The sequence below is a fragment of the Bubalus kerabau genome, chromosome 20, assembly GCF_029407905.1.
Source record: "Bubalus kerabau isolate K-KA32 ecotype Philippines breed swamp buffalo chromosome 20, PCC_UOA_SB_1v2, whole genome shotgun sequence".
Lineage (NCBI taxonomy): Eukaryota > Metazoa > Chordata > Mammalia > Artiodactyla > Bovidae > Bubalus > Bubalus kerabau.
Window position 1 is genome coordinate 36,681,480 of NC_073643.1, and position 16,950 is coordinate 36,698,429.

Genomic DNA, 16,950 nt, shown 5'->3' on the forward strand with positions numbered 1-16,950 from the left:
AGGGGTTCTGGACCAAAGAGGGGTAAAAACTATTGACCTAAAAGGGAAAAAACTAATAGTTGTCTTAAAGCTGTGAAGGCAGGAGTGTGGACGGTTGAGAAAATGCCTGGACATCTGGAGAGTTTGGGGCTTTATCCCAGTTCTGCCTCTGCTTGGCAGTGTGACCTTGATCTGATCAGTTCATTTCTTTTCTGTAAAGCGATGTATGATTTCTAAGGCTGCTCATCTTCAAGTATAGGAGTCTATCTGAATTGAAACAAAGAAGTAATAAACTTACACTACTTAGTGAATGGTAAGAATCAGTCAGCTTACTCTGTGTGTCTAGGATACTCACTTCAGTCACCTTCCATGTTTGGTGCTTCTGAGTGGTATCCTCGTTTGGATGCCCCCAGGGAAGTAAAGGGAAACAGGGTGTGCATGTGGGATTCTCACGAGGGCACCTCCTGTGGTCCTTTAGGAGTTACTGAAGGGGGGCATGTGCTCCACCGTAGTTCTTCCTTTGATCATTGCCTCTTTTTCCCACTAACCCAAAGAAAACCACAGAAGCTGGTGCAGACCTACATTAGATCTTTGATTTGGCCTTTTAAGATCTCATCACAAAAGGCAAATAAATTAAGAGCCTGTTTTTTCAGAGTCACTTGTCTCCTCTGCCTTTCTTAGGGCCACTGCAGGCAGCATCCCTCTCAAGCCGGCCATCGGTGAACGGCCAGATGAGCCACCTGTAGCAGATTCACTAGTAATCACTCGAGGAAGGGCAGCGACAACCCACCTCCTCTGTCCTCTCTGAGCTGGCTTGCCATTGACAACATGCAGGGAACATTGCGGGTATCAGAGGAGCTGTTAACCCTTTTACCAAGGAGCTCTTTTGAGAGTGTCTTTCAAGGTGGAAACTCAACAGCATATTACATCCACCCTATCAGATCAAGGTCATACTATGCCCAACACATACTATGCCCATACTAAGTCCAGGGGCCTGATTTTTGCAGTTTTGAGGTCTCTCTCTTTCTGGTCAAGCAATTTACCCATCTGCATTGGGTCTTCATTGGTTCTCACTTGGTCAAACACTGGTTTTGAAAATCGTGATCTTTGTCATAATGGAACTCCTTAAAAGACTTCATTTGTTATACCAAGTCTGGGAGCTTTTCTCCTCTGTGTCCTGAATATCCACCTTTCTATCATGTGGAGTTCATTTGTGCCTTCAGTGGAAAGTTTTGGACTTTTTTTTCCCTTCCACTCATTCTTTGTCATACACAGTTTCATAAGGTGGAAGCTTTCGATTTTTTTTTTTCTTTCTTTCTTTTTTTTCCTGTAGAGCTAATTCTGGGAATCTGGAGCCCTGTTTGAGCTACAGCTAAAATGCAATGAAGTTGGAGGCACAATTAGTGGTTTGGAATTTCTTGAGAGGAAGGTTGACAAGAGTTAGGGACTACTTTAGGACTAAAGGAAATAGTCCAAAGAACTAGGCTTTCTTTTTTTTTTTTTTAATATCCTCCCTTTCTGGCCTAAACATGGCCTTTGCCCATGTGCGTTCTGAGTCCAAATAGTCCTCCCGCCCTTGCACGAGCTTTTGTCAACATTAGACACATTCTCTGTTATTCGCTTGACCTTGTTCTGGTGGATTTATTGTTTATATCTTGTCCTTCCCCAGAGGAATCTTGGGAGTCTCTCTGCTTAGGTAAGTTTTCACACATCCTTGTCAGGTCTCTTTTCTCTCCACTTAAGGCTGTAGGGATTGTTCAGTTTCACATGCCCAGGAATCTCTGGATCAGTATTTGTTTATTGCTCTACAGCTCTTGTTCTTAAGGCTTGGTGCACTTTTTCTGGGCAGAAAGGATCCCATGTATTCATTGTGTCTGAACAGGGTTCTGAAGTTCACCCTCCAGGTGTGATTACTCCTAATTGACCTTTGTGGAGGACTTCACAGAAGTGTGTTTGGAGTTCAGGTTTAAAGAGTAAAAGGCCATTTTCTTTGTGCTGAAGATCTGCTTTCCCATGAAGAGCCCAGCTGATGGGTAAAGGGATAAGTTCAGGAGCCTTCTTCAGTTGTGGTACTTCCAACAGTGTGGACCTTCAGGGAGAAGTCATAGCTTGTGGTTTGTCTGATTTTATGTGGCGAAGAGCCCTTTTGGAGGGACTGTTAGAGCTAAAACAGAAATTATGGATGGGCTTCCCTTCCTTTCCCCTTTATCCTTATTTTCTGCTCTCTGCTTGAGAACCACTTCAAAGAATCAGATGTGTTGATGCCAGACGCCATGCAGTTATTGTTAAAAGAATTTGGAAATATAATTGAAAACAAACTTTGTCAAGCGGAGCAGATCTAGGCGAGTTCTTAACTTTGGGGGAGAAGGGAATTCCAAGTTTTTGCTCTATTTGGAGCTGATGTCTCCGAACACTTGTTCTGCGAGATGAATCATCTGTGAATTCTACATCTGGGAGTTATATATTGGGAAATGGCATTCTTTTTGAATGTAGAAGAAACACAAAGGCTTAAAGTTACAGTGTAGTTGGAAAATTCTAGTCAGAGTTTAAAAAAATAAAATGAGCATTGAGGTGAAATTGGCAGAGTAATTGGACATGAGATTGTGATTCCTGAAATAGACATGTCCGTATATGGAAAGCAATATGACCGCCACACTTATTTATTGGGCCCCCTCCCTTTGTTTTGAGTCAGAAGACGTTTAAAAAAATTTTTGTAAACATCAGCTAATCAGAATCATTAGTTATGGCAAATGTGACATTAGAGTCCATATTTATTTTAGCATTTGTCTTGAACTTTTCAAGTAAGCTCAAGCCATAAAACCCAGGAAAAGGCCAGAACAGTACACCGTTGTAGGGTCTGCTGGGGAAGATAATGCTGTGTCCCTGTCGTCTACAAAGCGCCCTTCATGTTACCTGTGTGATGAGGGGTGTTGGTGGCGGTGATGAAGCCAGCCATGCTTCTAGGTAGCCCCGTGGTAACAGTGGCAGCACGGTGCCTGCTTTCCTGGGTGACCTTGGGCAATCTACTTAGCTTCTGAACGACTCCCTTTCTTCTTCATGTTAAATGAGGATAATCATAGAGCCCACCTCACTAAAGTTATGGTGAGGGAGGGCAAAATTGAAGTCATTTATAACTGTTAGAAGAGAGGCCCCAATACATAGCAGTGATCGTTTGCATTTTTGCTTGAGGACACATGAACACAAACTCATTTAGCTGTCGCCTTAACTCTGTGAAATATCTTACATCTTTGCTATGCATGAGGCCCAAGGTGGTTGAATAACTCTGTGAATTTGCCAGAATTAGAACCCAAACCTGACTACATAACTGTATTTAGAAAGACTTCAGTAAGATTGGTGTCATCTGCTTTCGTGTGTTTGTCTGGCATCCCCTTCAAGTCTGTGAATTCCTGGAGGCCCGTGATCGGTCCTTCGCCTCCTTGGTGGCCTGAAGCACCTAACACGGCTCTAGATGTGTGGCTGGTGCCCCATAAATGGTGTCTGGAACGTGATCTGGAAGGGCCCGTGTCTTCGTCGGCAGGCTGGTGTGTCAGCATCCATTTCTGGTGTGCCCCTCTGGTGCAGGGGGTGGCAGCCTGCGCATATGTCTTGCCATCTGTTGTTTATTGTTTCTGCGAGGTTGTGGTTTGTGTTCCTGTTCCATGTTTCTTTGGTTTCTGGAGCAACTGCGAATATTATATGCCCGGGGATCAAAAAAAGTAAACTATTTATAAACAGTGAAGTATCCTTGGGTTTGGAAAGTGTTTTTCTCAAATGCGTGTGTATTTGGTGGCTTTATTATAATCCCACTGATGTATCGGCAGACAATTTACAGATTGAGGCACATTTAAAAGATGGGCAAGTCACAGGCCCGCCTTGTGTAACTGGCTTACAAAGAGCCTTGGTGATAAAGCCCTGGTGTTAACGCTGACCTGAGTGGTGTATTTTTAACTCAAGAACGTATAAACAGTTAGGCCAGCCGATGGAGTGTGCACTCCGCCTGCAATCCTTGGCGTGCCTTGGGTATGCAGCCCTGTGAGCTGTCCTGGGAGATGCTGTGGCCATCACTGAGCCACTCCAGCTTCCCTACTGCCTTCATTTTATGAAAAGATTATATCGGAGAGATGGAAGGAAGGTGGAGTTCATCAGTTATTTGGTGGATCAGTTTTATGCTCAGTTTTCTTCTACACTGTCTTTGTGTTATGCTGACTTTACAGAAAGTAAAGAACTTTTTACTCTCCTCTCTTCCACCCCCCCGCCCCCCACCCCAAGCCATGGGGGTCTTGGCAGAGTTATGCGTTAGAACATAGGATTCCCACTGCCTAACGCTCTGGGCATCCACCTGCCTCTCCAGCTTCATCTTTCCTTCCCACCTGGTTCTGTGCATCCCGGCCACCAGGTGGGATTTTTTACAGCCTCTTTTAATACTCCATGTGTCACATGTCCCTTACACCTGTCCCTCTGCCTGAGGGAGGCATTCTCTCTCTGCCTTGCAGACTCCTACTCATTTCCCTTAAGTGTCTTCTCTTGGAGACCTTTGCTGACCTTCCCTCTGGGTTACAGAGTCCTGCCTCGGGGACCCGGCAGTACTTCGGACAGAAGTTCTGCGTCCTGATTGGAAGTTCTGCACCCTCACTCCCCCATTAAACTGTCAGCTCCGTGGAGCAGGGACTGGCCCTGGTTCTGATCCACGTGGTGCCCCAGAACCCCTTCCCAAGCCTGGCATCAGTAAACGCTCAGGACAGATCCTGATACAGCTGCTGTCAGTCTTCTTTCTGTTCGTCCTGTAAGTCCTGCAGAAACACCTTTTCCAGACAGTGGGGGTCATTGAGTCCTCCCAGGGGCTCAGCTGTCTGTTGTTTCCATACCTTGTCTATTTCATAGTTTTCTCCACCCTCCACCAAATATTTGTGTTGAAGAACTTAAAAGAATGGAAGGAAGAAGAAAGAAGTGGCACCCAAATGGAGATATGACAGATGGGCAGCCCCTATGCCCCAAGAAGGTTTGGCTGCTTTTTGGTCTCTCCCTCTGTTGTGGGAGGGTGGCTGTGAAATCCTGTAACCAAGTATTGTTTCCTTTTGTAGTTTAAGCACCACCCAGGACCTGCTTCCCTTGGGGGCCTCTGGTCTCTGTCCTGTGTGTTGTGTTTGCACTAGGAGTCCATGGTGCCATTCCCACCTGGCGCTGAGGTCTCCCCTTTGCTCTGGAGCCCAGTTTTGCAGAGTTGACACAGCAGGGGAAGGTTGCCTCTCACCTAGACCAGGGCTGTCTAGACACCCTTCCCCTTGTGGTTTTTCTGCTCAGTTTATGCTGAGCCCTGGCCAGGCAGCTGGTTTGGGTTGCCTGGCTCTTCTTCATTTCGTTAAGACCTCTTCTTTGACAGAAGGGATGATCAGGCCAAGGTCATGTTTTGTTTTTTTTTCCTCCCTCTTTGTTGGCACCGGGAAAGGCTGTTCTCCTTGACCAGATGAGTTGTAAGGACACTGAGGGCAGGTTACTGTGTCCTCTGGTTCAGGCCAGAGTAGAGACTTAGTCTGTGGCTGGAGACATTTTGGGCAGATGGATTTCTAAGTCGGGCCCTGTTGAGCGTGCACCCCTGGCATGGGCAGTCCCTTGGACACGTTAATGAGAGGCAATGGGAAAGCTGTCTTCTCCCAGGTAAACTCTGCCTCAAATGTTTATTTTAGTGGTTTAAAGGCCCTGGGCTGTGATTCAGAGGAAAGGTCCTTTTGTACCTGGTAAGCTGAGGAAGGTTACTTCACGTGAAAGGGGTTCTGTGCCATTAACCTGATATCCCAATTACATGCATTTATTTTATTTAATTTATCGATTATCCACACCATGAAACTTGTGGGATCTTAATTTAACCTCAACCAGAGATTGAACCTGCACCCTTGGTAATGAAAGCTCGGTGTCCTAACCACTGGACCGCCAGGGAATTCCCCGTGCATTTTTTTAGTTGCTTTTAATTCTCTGGTGACACATGGTAGGCATTGTATTGAATAAAGAGGAAACTGCACAAGAAAGAATAGTTAATCTTACTCTCCAGTGGTAAATATTACCACCTTGGTATATAAATTTATATATACCACCTTGGTGTGTAAATTTCCAATAATGTCTGTGGTTGAATACTATTACAAGTTTTATATATATTTTTTTAAAAACAAACAAAATTATGGTTACTATTCAGTTGTAATTCTGCTTTTATAAAGAATTTTTTAATTGAGGAAAAATTGACCTGTGACATTATATTAGTTTCAGGTGTATGTACAATAGAACATGTGCGTTAAGACTCAGAATCATGAATAGTTTCTCCAACTTTAAACATTTAAATAACTATGATTTAAGTCATAATTAAAACTTCCCTGATATTGAGTATTTAGATTATTCTTTAACATCCTTATATGTTTATACGTTTATTTCCTTAGGAAGACTTAAATCTAAATTGCTCTGGGTATGCAAATTCTTAAGACTTGACACTGCTGCTTCTAAGAGGCTGTGGATTTATGATTTACATGTGAAACTGTGCCCATTTTCCCTCACAAACTTGAGATTGCTTTCTTTCTCCATCCACACACCAGTTTAATACATGGAAATAGCACTGGATTACTTTAATCTGCATCTCTTCAGATGGTAAGCCCAAAGATCTTTGCCGGTATTACCCATGGACTCTTCCTTTTTTAAGTTTCCTTCTTTTTCTTAGGTTTAGTTAGCTAAATAATATCTTTTAGCACCCTCAACTGTGACCTTTGGGCTCGAGCACACATCCAGTACCCCTGATACTCAGAGATGGTGTGTTTCTGAGGGCCTGGAAAGCCTCCCTCCCCCACCCCGCCAAGGTGTAATTGCCTAGAAAACTGCTTCTGTGTGGGCGTGTCAATTTCCTAGTTCACTTTTGCCTCTGAACTAGGAAATGTTTGTGTGTTCTTCTTAAAGCGGAGTTGATTGTGCATCCGGGAGGGGGATGTCTTTGCGGGAATCTTTGGGGGATGTCTTGCTGTGTCTTTGCGGGTCCCCTGAAGTCACCCCAACCTGCAGCCATGCCTGCAGAGCCAGCCTGTCTGTGCCCAGCCCTCCCCATCTGTGGCCAGTGTGCCTGGCACCTCCAGCTGCTAGGAATCAGAGCAGATTAGCGTGGTGGAGAGCCCTTCAAGAACAGCTTCCAGCAAATGGAAATTATTTTAAAACAAATTGATGTGGTTTTTCTGTCAAACCTACTTGGAGCATAAACAAGGTTGGACTCTAAGCCACTTCCCTTCCACAAACGAGCCCGTGTTTAAAGTGTGGCTTTCGGCAAAGTAAACATGGTCTCGAAAGTGAGTTGTCCTGGTGTGTGTCTGATTTGAAAAGTAAAAGTACTGCACTCCCCGGCATCCCCGTAGACCTCCTGATCGCCCTTGAGATGTCCCTTCTCACTCATCTGTCTTCCTGCCACAAATATCACAACTTCCTGGAAAGGTTTAAAAGGTAAGGAGTAATCTTGTATTGAAAGGGAAAGAAACGCCAGGTTCATTTGTGCGGTAAGATCAACATTTTAATCTTACTCCTTTGCCAAGTAGGAATATCAAAAACATCTTGTGAAATACATACCTCTCATGTGAAGGGTGAGAGTGTGGACAGGTACCTACCCTCTGACCTGGGCATCTTTGCATTGTCTGCAGCTTATAACAGTTCTTCCATCCCAGGGACAATGTCGACTTTATTAAATTGGCCACAGCTTCCCTAGAAGGTGAAACAATGCTTTTAATGTTCCTATTATATATTAATGAACAACCAGGCCAAGGGACATTTGCCAGAAAAGCTACAAAGTGAGAAAGTCACCAATATCAGAGTGAACTTTGCACTCTGAAAGTGTGAATGATGTCGGGTGAAAGAAGTTTATTGCATAAGGGGAGCAACTGGAATCTCTTTGATGTTGGTTAGCGTCCTGGCCCCATTAGACTTTTGGACTTCCCAGTTAACTGCATGTGTGCTGGCAGACTGTGCTGTGCCATGGTACCTGCAGTCTAGGGGGACACTTCTTGAATAGAAGGGACCAGCATCCCCGTTCGGAGAGAGTAGGGGGTGTTGGCCGTTTGTATCTGCTTTCGATCAGCTTCAGTGAATTTTTAACATAAAACTGAAATGTAGAGTCTCACCCCCGCCCAGCTTTTCCCCTGGAAGGACTTTTCCCGAAATAACATGCTTTTTTCCCCCTAAAATCTGCTGGCACCAACCACAGAAAGGGGTCAGATCTTAATCAATTAGATCTTAATCTAACCAATTTATTTTCTCCCCATTTTGGTGACACTTCCTCCTGCCTCTGGCTTGTTCTTAATTTTTGAAAGACTCGCTGTTGGGAAAACCCTGCTTTCCACAGCCTTATTAAATAATTACTCAGAAGAAAAAAAAAATGCTCTTTGGAAATTTTGAGAATTTATTTTCTGCGGGAGGATACATTCCAACTGAGGTTTTCCAATTCTTACGGGTTCATGGACTGAGCTGTGGTCCTGAATGTAGTGCCATTTAAGAAGCAAGAAGGAGTTGATGGGGTGGGAAAGATTTTAGAGGTGGTATCATGCCTTGAGCATCTGAAATGTGGACATTTCGCCTGTTCCCCCACTGCATTTATCTCCTAGCACTTAGAGAAAAAAGTTTATTTCTCCATCTGTGTGGTACAGAAGTATTATAGCTAGGTGGCATTTTCAGTCTGTAATTTTGAAAGCCTGCTAAAGCAAAAGTGTTTGTGTTTTGTTTATAATAGATTGATTAAAATGAAATTTAAATATCTAGAAGCTGTCCTTTCAAACGATGGGATTCAGGGTTTTTTTGTTTATTCACAGAGTTGTAAAACCATCACTGCTAATTCCAGCACATCCTCGTCACCCAAGGACAAAACCCTGTTCCCTTAGCAGCCCCTCCTCACTCTTCTTCTCATCCCCTGGCAGCATCTGCTTCCTGGCTCTCTGGATTGCCTACTCTGGACATTTCATTTATGGAATCATACAGTACATGGTCTTTTGTGTCTGTCTTCTTTCATCTGGCCTTGTGTTTTCAGGGTTCTTCCATACTGTAGCATGTATTGGCAAATCTTTCTTTTTTATGGCTGAATAATATTCAGTAGGGAGGTGTGAAGTGCTCTGTGGAGACCGGAAGCTGGGGGGAGGGCTGACATGCTGAACTTGGGTGGCTTCGGGGTGGTAGGCTGACACAGCTAATTGTATGGGTAGACCACATTGGGCTTATCCGTTCGTAAGCTGTTGGGCTTTTTGGCTGATGCGAATAATGCTGCTATGAACATTGGTGTGCAACGTTTATTGTATGAATGTATGTTTTCATTTCCCTTGGGTAGATACTTGGGATTGGAATTTCTGGGTCATGTGATATTTCTATGTTTAACTTTTTGAGAGACTGCTAGGCTGTTTTCCACAGAAGCTGCACACCACCTTTTGCAATTTCATCAGCAGGGAATAAATGTTCCCATTTCCCCACAACCTCACCAGTACTTGTTATCTCTGTCAGGTTAATTACAGCCATGCTGGTGGGTATGAAGCAGTATCTCCTTGTGGTTTTGATTTATATTTCCCTAATGACTAGTGATGCAGAGCAAGCTTTCATGTGCTTCTTGGCCACTTGTATATATATCTTCATTGGAGAAATATTTATTCATTTTCTTTGCCCATTTTTCAGTTGGATCATTTGTCTTTTTGTTGAGTTGTAAACCGGGCAAGTTTTAAAAAAAGACAGGTCATAAAATCTTGGATGAATTGAATTCCCCAGGGACAGAAATGTCTCTGTCTCACCTTCCTTGGGTGAGCTGGATTTTATTTTTGAGTTTAAAGACTTTTAAGATCTTCAGGTAGAAATAAAATGGGCAGTATTTGCCTAGTGTATTTGCTGTACCTGTCTCCCTGTTTGTAATTCCAAGCGAAGGAGGAAATGCGGCAGAATAGAACAGTAGTTATTTCCACAGCGAATACAGATTTCAGGCTCTCTGGGACAGCTTAGCACACCATGTCCACCACTGGGACAATGGGAGAATTTGCCCTTCTGTCCCCTAAGGACATTTGCTGTGCACTTGCGTGTACAGCCAGGTCTGACCATTTTCTCTCCACTTCCTCTGCTCCAGGGCAAGGCTGCCTCTACCGACAGAGCTTCGCAGCTATAAATTAGACAGAAATGCGGTCCTGAGGCTGTCCAAAGGCAGGCAGGGTAATTGCTCTGGACAGGTTTACAATAGGGAGGTGTGAAGTGCTCTGTGGAGACCGGAAGCTGGGGGGGGAGGGCTGACATGTTGAACTTGGGCGGCTTCGGGGTGGTAGGCTGACACAGCTAATTGAAAACTGTGGCCCTGGTGGCTTTTAATGGGAAAGGAAGCCAAGGCTCTGCAGCGGTTTCCTTTAGAGCCAGAAGCCGGGGGAGAGTGGCTAGTGGGGTTACTTCAGGGGGTCAGGACTGCACCTGTGAGCACTGCGAGCCCTGGGCCTGGACTGGGGGGCCCGATCTCCTCACTTGTTTCTCATTTCTTACTCTCTAGTCCTCTTCTGGGTGTGCTGAGGGCCCCAGGTGGTACAGTCTTGCTTGAAAGAAGGGCGACAGGTAGATTTTGGAAAAACATTGCCAGTCCACCTCTGGCAATCCACCGATGCAGGTCAACTGGCCAGTGGGCTGATTATTATTGAAACAGTAATGACATGGTGGCTGTCCGTCTGTCCCCCAGGGAGCAGTTTAACGTATCCCCAGAGTTTAGAGTCTGAGTCTGTAGTGCCAGGGACTGAGAATCTGCATTGTAAGCAGTTCTTTGGGGAACTGGGGTTTTGAGTCTGAAGTGTGAGCCTCACTACCCTGGACACTGGGATCCCTTAGGTCCAGCTTCCTGTCCATGTGGCTCCAGTCACCTGCTCCCTGCCTCCCTCCCGCCCTCCTCTGCAGTCACCGTGCAGTCGCTGGATACCAGGTGCGTCCTGCACAGGACTGGTGTTACCTCTGCCAGCCGAGCCGTTTCTTCCCTACAGAGCCTTTGCCTATGCTCTCATCCCTGTGCCTTTTGAGCGTGTCTCGCGTTATCCTTCTGGCATCAGGTTAAACCATTGCTCAGAGGGGTCTGTCCAAACACCCAGGTGAGGGTGGCCATGGTCGTGCTCCCGGGTGGCCTTTGAAACATGTCTCTGGTGACTCACTCAGCATCTGTCTTCCCCTCCTGGTTATATGCTCCGTTAGGGGAGAGACTGCCTTGCTACCATGTGGTCCTAGAGTCCAGCACCATTCCTGGTGCTCAGTACACTCGTGTGTGTTCATTCATTTCCAAACCAGGCATGAGTGACCACTGCTCTTCCTACTGTGCCATATTGTCTCTAGGCACTGTTTCCCCATGCCCCTGAAACACCTGGTGAAATAACCAGTGGTTGGCTGTGTCCTGTGCCCTTTTGAGTTTACTATTATTTAGTAATTTTTTCTGTCCCTTTTAAGGGCCAGCTGCCCACCACTGAAGTCGTGGCTTTATTAAAAACTAAAACAAAATGTGGACCCAGCCTTATTTATTTCCAGTGCCATGGTAGCAACTTCTAGAAAACCCTTTCAAAGGCGGGATATGAGAAGTGTGGAGATGGTGCAGGTGATAGGCTCTTCCTTGAGCCTTGCGGCGGTTAATGTGTAACCTCTTTAACAAGGGTTGTGTGGACATTCATGTGGCCTTAGCGCTATCGCAGGTTCATAAACCCAGGCGGTAGGTCCCGTGTTTGTATGAAGTTCATGGCTTTGCAGATAACACAGACCCCGGAGGTTTAATTTCCCTTGGTTGAAAAACAACCACCACCAACCATTGGTCAGTGTCGTGTCCTGCAGCATTGGAGACACTCGGGAGCGGCTGGAGAAAACAGCCTTACAGTCCTCCTCCCCACTCTCAACACACATATGCAGCGTTTTAGAGGAAACTGAAGTGAGATAAGAGAAGTGGAAAGAGTGTCTAGGGGAGAGGGGATTGGGCCCTCCTTTTTGGGGGGTTGACAGTCTGACCTGAGATCCGGGCAGTTGCCTCTTCCGTGGGCGCCTCCTGCTTTTTTGCAATGGCATTTTGGGGACTTGACCATCTGCCCAGATTAGAAACCGGAGAGCATGACTACAGTAAAGTCTTATCAGCAAACTAGGACTTCTGCAATCCTGGATTTTCACCTTACTGGACTTGTCCAGCTTTTTCCTCTATGTGTGCGTGTGCGTGCTAAGTTGCTTCAGTTGTACCCAACTCTTTAGGACCCTGTGGACTGTAACCCCCCGGGCTCCACTGTCCATGGGATTCTCTAGGCAAGAGTACTGGAGTGGGTTGCCATGCCCTCCTCCAGGGGATCTTCCAGGGTTTTGGATAACATGTAAGCCAGAGGCCGAGCAACCCGGATAGTGGTATATCTGCCTTCATGCCTAACCTTTTGAAGTGCTACCTGCCCCTAATGGCAACAGAAGCCATCAGTTAAATAAACCAGCTGTTAAGTAAGAGCAAGAACAGGAGTGTTTGCACAAACCACCTTTCAATTTTCTAATCCTTGATGAATGTCAGTTAGTTTGTGAATTATTAACCTCAGTGTGCGTGAGGAAATACTGTGCACTTAAGTGTCCTGTATATTTTTATGTGAGAAAAAAATAAAACTGACCACACCTTCAGCTGCTACCACTTTGGGCTCAACGCTGGCCTGCTTCCACCCAGCAGGAGTATTTAAAGCAGAGGTAGGAATGCTGGCCCCTCGCGGACTGCACGTTCCTCATAGCTCATCACTTGCTGTCACACTTTTTGCTCAGGAAGGAACGGAAGTGATTTGCAGTCCATTGGCAGATGATGTCTGATAATCCTTATCGGGTTGCGTGGAGTGTCCAGATCTTAGGGGGGGTCTTGGGGGGACACCCAGCTAACTGGGACGTATTGTGTGTATGGGCTCAGAAAAGCAGATTTAGTGAATCGTAGGAATCTGGCTTGAGAAATCTTTTCGCTGTCACTCCCCTGAGCTTTGCAGGAGGGCTCTCAGGCAGGTTCTTTGACCCGTCACTGGAGAGAGCACCCTTTTTCTCCAGTGCCTCAGTTTCCTTGGCATAAAAGCCTGGAGTGGGCTGGCCGCACATGGCCACCACAACACCTCTCCTTAAAGATGTCAGCACAGTGGATGGGGGGAGTGCAGCTCAGCGTTCGTTGCGGAAAGGGCATCTTAGGACTCTGAGTGCTGGGGAAAGACTTGCAGGCCTCCATTTATGAACCTCGTTTCCACGATGCACAGCTATTTTCAAGGGCCTCCTAACTTTGGTGTTTACCTGAAAGGGAGATTGTATATATGCCTTTTTCTTGGGAGAAGAGGAGACTAAGGGAGGAAGACTCCTTACAGGGTGAGGAGGAGGGGGTCCAGGAGAGTTGGACTTGAGCAAGAAGGGCTCCTGAAGTAGCACATGGCTTCCTTTGAGCTGCACATACCTTGGGTATTGGTTGCTGGATTAATCCTGCAGTGTGAGTAAGTCACACCTAGAAATGCCGGGTGTGGTTACTGCAAGGCCCAAAGCTTTGTTCATTTCCAGAGCAGAAAACGCACATGCCTTGGGGAGGGAGAAAGCAGGCGCTCTATTTCACTTCCCCGTCTCTTTATTGTCCTCGGGGGCAAGGCCATTTGATATCGGCAGTTCTGAAACACATTGAACGCTTTCTTCTCGAGCTGCTGGATTATGGCTGACACAGACCATGGGCCCCACCACCAGCCTCCTGTATGGCAGTGGAAGAAAAGAAATTCAAGCTGTAAATGAATCTCCGTTGGGGAGTTTTGTAGTGGCAAAGTACGTGAATGAGTGAATTGAAAAGGTGCCCGGTTTGTACCATGGTCAATACCTAGGTCTTAGATAAATATTGACATCAGCAGTGTGGCAGGTCTGCCGTTTGTCCTGTGCCCCTGGGAAGAAAAGACCTTTTCTTGAGGCACTTGTGACCTCCCAAACCACCCTGACGAGTTGGTGCAGGTGCTTTTCGCAGGAGCTCTCTGGGTCTGGGAGCGTGGGTGGTTTTTACCTTGTGCTTGTGCAAGGGGGAGCCTCCCCGAATCCAGACCTGCCTCGGCTTATCGATCAGGGCCAAATTTGCTGCAGCCGAATGGAGCTGCCAGTGAAGTTTTGCAGAGTCACGCTCGTGTGGCCGTGTGGACCTGACCTGGGGTGGGATGGGGGCATCTTTTATTTGCTGTGATGGTCTTCTGTGGGGAGGAGGGAGTGAAGAGACAGGAAAGGCAGCCTGGAGAGTCTGAGTTGGAGGACAGGTTGGATCTCATCATTGGAGGCCTTATCGCCCCAACTCTGCCACACTCCCAGCTGTACTTTGTTTGATTTTGTATCTCCGTGCATGGAACCCAACTGACTTCTAACCAAAGAGGGTTTCAGATGCCAGCTTTGTTAGCATGAAGTCTGCAGGAGCAAGTCAGCCTCTTCCCTGAGGGTGACAGAGTTGGTTGACCAGGGCAAGCTGAGCAGAGACTGTGACTAGTTGGAATTTGATAACATCATCTTTAAAAAGGAGTGATGGTGGAAGCTGGAGGGTGGCGGTGGTAGTGTTCAAGAGATAACAAGTGTTAGGCAAAGGAGTGCTGGCTGTTCTTAGGGCGGCTGCTTCCCTGTAGCCCATGTCATGGATGTCTGGGTCTGGCCAGACCATGGGCTTTGAGTTCCTGCTGAGATGGGAATTGGATGGCTTTTGTCTCTCCCGAGCACTCAGAAAGGAGATGGAGTAACTCGAAGTCCATGTGGTGTTTCTGAGGTCTCTTCAGCCTGTTAACAGGGACTCCATAGGGAGCCCTGGAGGAATGACTTTCAGTAGAGCTTTTAATTGCTTTTGCTGCTGATTTACTGTAAAAACAGACTCATATCCCATAGATAGTAACAGCCATTATTTGGTTGAGATATAATTTAGCAGAATTCACCGTTAGGATCCCTCCTTTAAGACACATCTTTGGGAGTAAATGACCTGGAACTGCAAACTCTGAAGAGGCGGGAGCAGGGGATGGACGGTGTGACTGTGAGGAGCTGGATGTTAGGGTGCCCTGGGCCCCAGCGAATGTCAGCCATGTGCAAGAGAGAAAGGATGTTTTTTAGATAGGTTGTGTTGTTGTTCAGTCCCGGAGTCATGTCCCACTCTTCAAGACCCCATGAATTGTAGCACACCAGGCTTTAGAAACTTTGATGAATGACTGAAAAAGAGAAGAAGCAACAAAAGTATATTGTAGCTCTGTCATTTTCACTGCCAGTTCTGCATTCGAAGTAGTAAAAGTTTTAGTATGTCTGGGGTGCAGGTCACAGGCATCATCTGATTCTTGGTGTCCGTAATCTCAGTGAGAAGGAAGGCCCTGTATTGCAGCAGCAGAGAACAACACTCTGTGCAGTAGCTGCATTGAAATGCCTACCACCTAGCTGTTCCACCTTAACTGACTTGGTCTCTGCTCAGCCATTCCAGCAACCAGAGCCAGAGAAGTCACCATGGCCCCAGGACAATGATGTGGATGGGCTTTTAATTTTATGGTGTTTGTGTGACATCTGAGCATCATAGGAACAAAAAATTTTGGCTTCAGCTGAGCATTTCATGACACACATAAACTCTTAAAAGCCCAGCGGAAAAATTGACAGAACGAGATCCCAAGTCGATAAGCTAGCTAATAAAGTCAGCACCCTCCCTGTTAGCCAGGAGACTGACCTTTCCAAACCACATTTTCTTTAAAATACTTAACTCCAATCCCTCGTGTGCCTCCCTGTAATACAGCGGATGTGTTCTTGAAAACTTGTGGGTAAATTCAGTTTTTAAGTTTGGCTGACTTATACCAGGGATCTGTTCTTTATGTTTGAGTCATCTTCATTTTTAAGTTGGGAAGTAGCTGGGAAATGTGGGAAAGGATGAGACAATAAACCTAGAAGGTAATATTTGACTCTTTGAGACCTAGAAGAAGATATAGAAAACCAAGAAGACAGTGTTTGGTAATATTTGTGGGCACCTTGCTCTCCATCAGCTTGTAATGCAGAGTAACGAGGTAAATGCAAGTAAACCTAGATTTTTCTGTTAGCTTTGTAGCTTGCAGATGCTCGGGCTTTGCATAGGCACAGACAGATGCCTGAGACTTTAGTGAATGCTCAGTGTGATTTCAGTTGGAAAGATATAAGATGCATGTAAATTCCACTGCAAGCTGATAGAGGATTCCAGAGAATACCTGTATGAACGTCTGGCTTTCCAGAGAAGGTTTTCCTTATGAGCAGCTCTATTCTGGGAAGGTAGTTATGCCCACTTATGTCATTTGTCCCTTAAAATTTTTGGTGTCAGATTAGGAAAGATATGCTGATAACATTAAGGTACATTTATTTGTAAAAATGTAATTACTGGGGGAAAAAATCATTTCCTTCTTGCCCCTTGAAGGGGGACGAAAAGTCACTTACCGATCAGGGATGGTGGTTTAGTCACTAAGTTGTTTCTGACTCTTTGTGACCCCATAGACTGTCTGTATATATACTGCCCTTTTGTAACCCAAAATGATGTTTGCCTAAAATGACTGTTCTAAATACTTTTTTAAAACAACATCAACAGACTCTGATCATCACATGTGCAGAGTTTAATTTTCATCTTTCGGCATACATTTCTGTAATGTGAAGCTTGTGTACTATTTTTTCATTGATTGGATTACGTTGTGAAGTGAATTTTCAGAAATGAGGGTTAAAAAAGCACAGAATGAATGCCTTGATCCTTGCCTGGTTCAGGAAACATCTAGAGAAGAGGATTTAGAATGGTGCGTAATGACTCAGATAGTGGAAAGGGTGTTTTGTTTTGTTTTTCTGGTTGGTTGGTTTGTTCTTAGTATTTCAGTATGTGTCTCTCGTACTTGGGGGAAGTAATCCATTATTGGAGGTTTCATTTCTGAAGAATCTCAAGTCACTAGTATAGGATTTCTTTATCCTTTTATCCCAGTGAAATCCTCGATTATATCTTCTGCCAGCAAGACAAGC

At 45.6% G+C, this 16,950-nt stretch overlaps 1 protein-coding gene across 1 annotated transcript in view; it reads left to right on the top strand.

The window, feature by feature from the left end:
• LRIG1 (leucine rich repeats and immunoglobulin like domains 1) overlaps positions 1-16,950 on the top strand; it is a 115,344-nt gene that overhangs the window by 12,423 nt on the left and 85,971 nt on the right. The window lies entirely within an intron of this gene.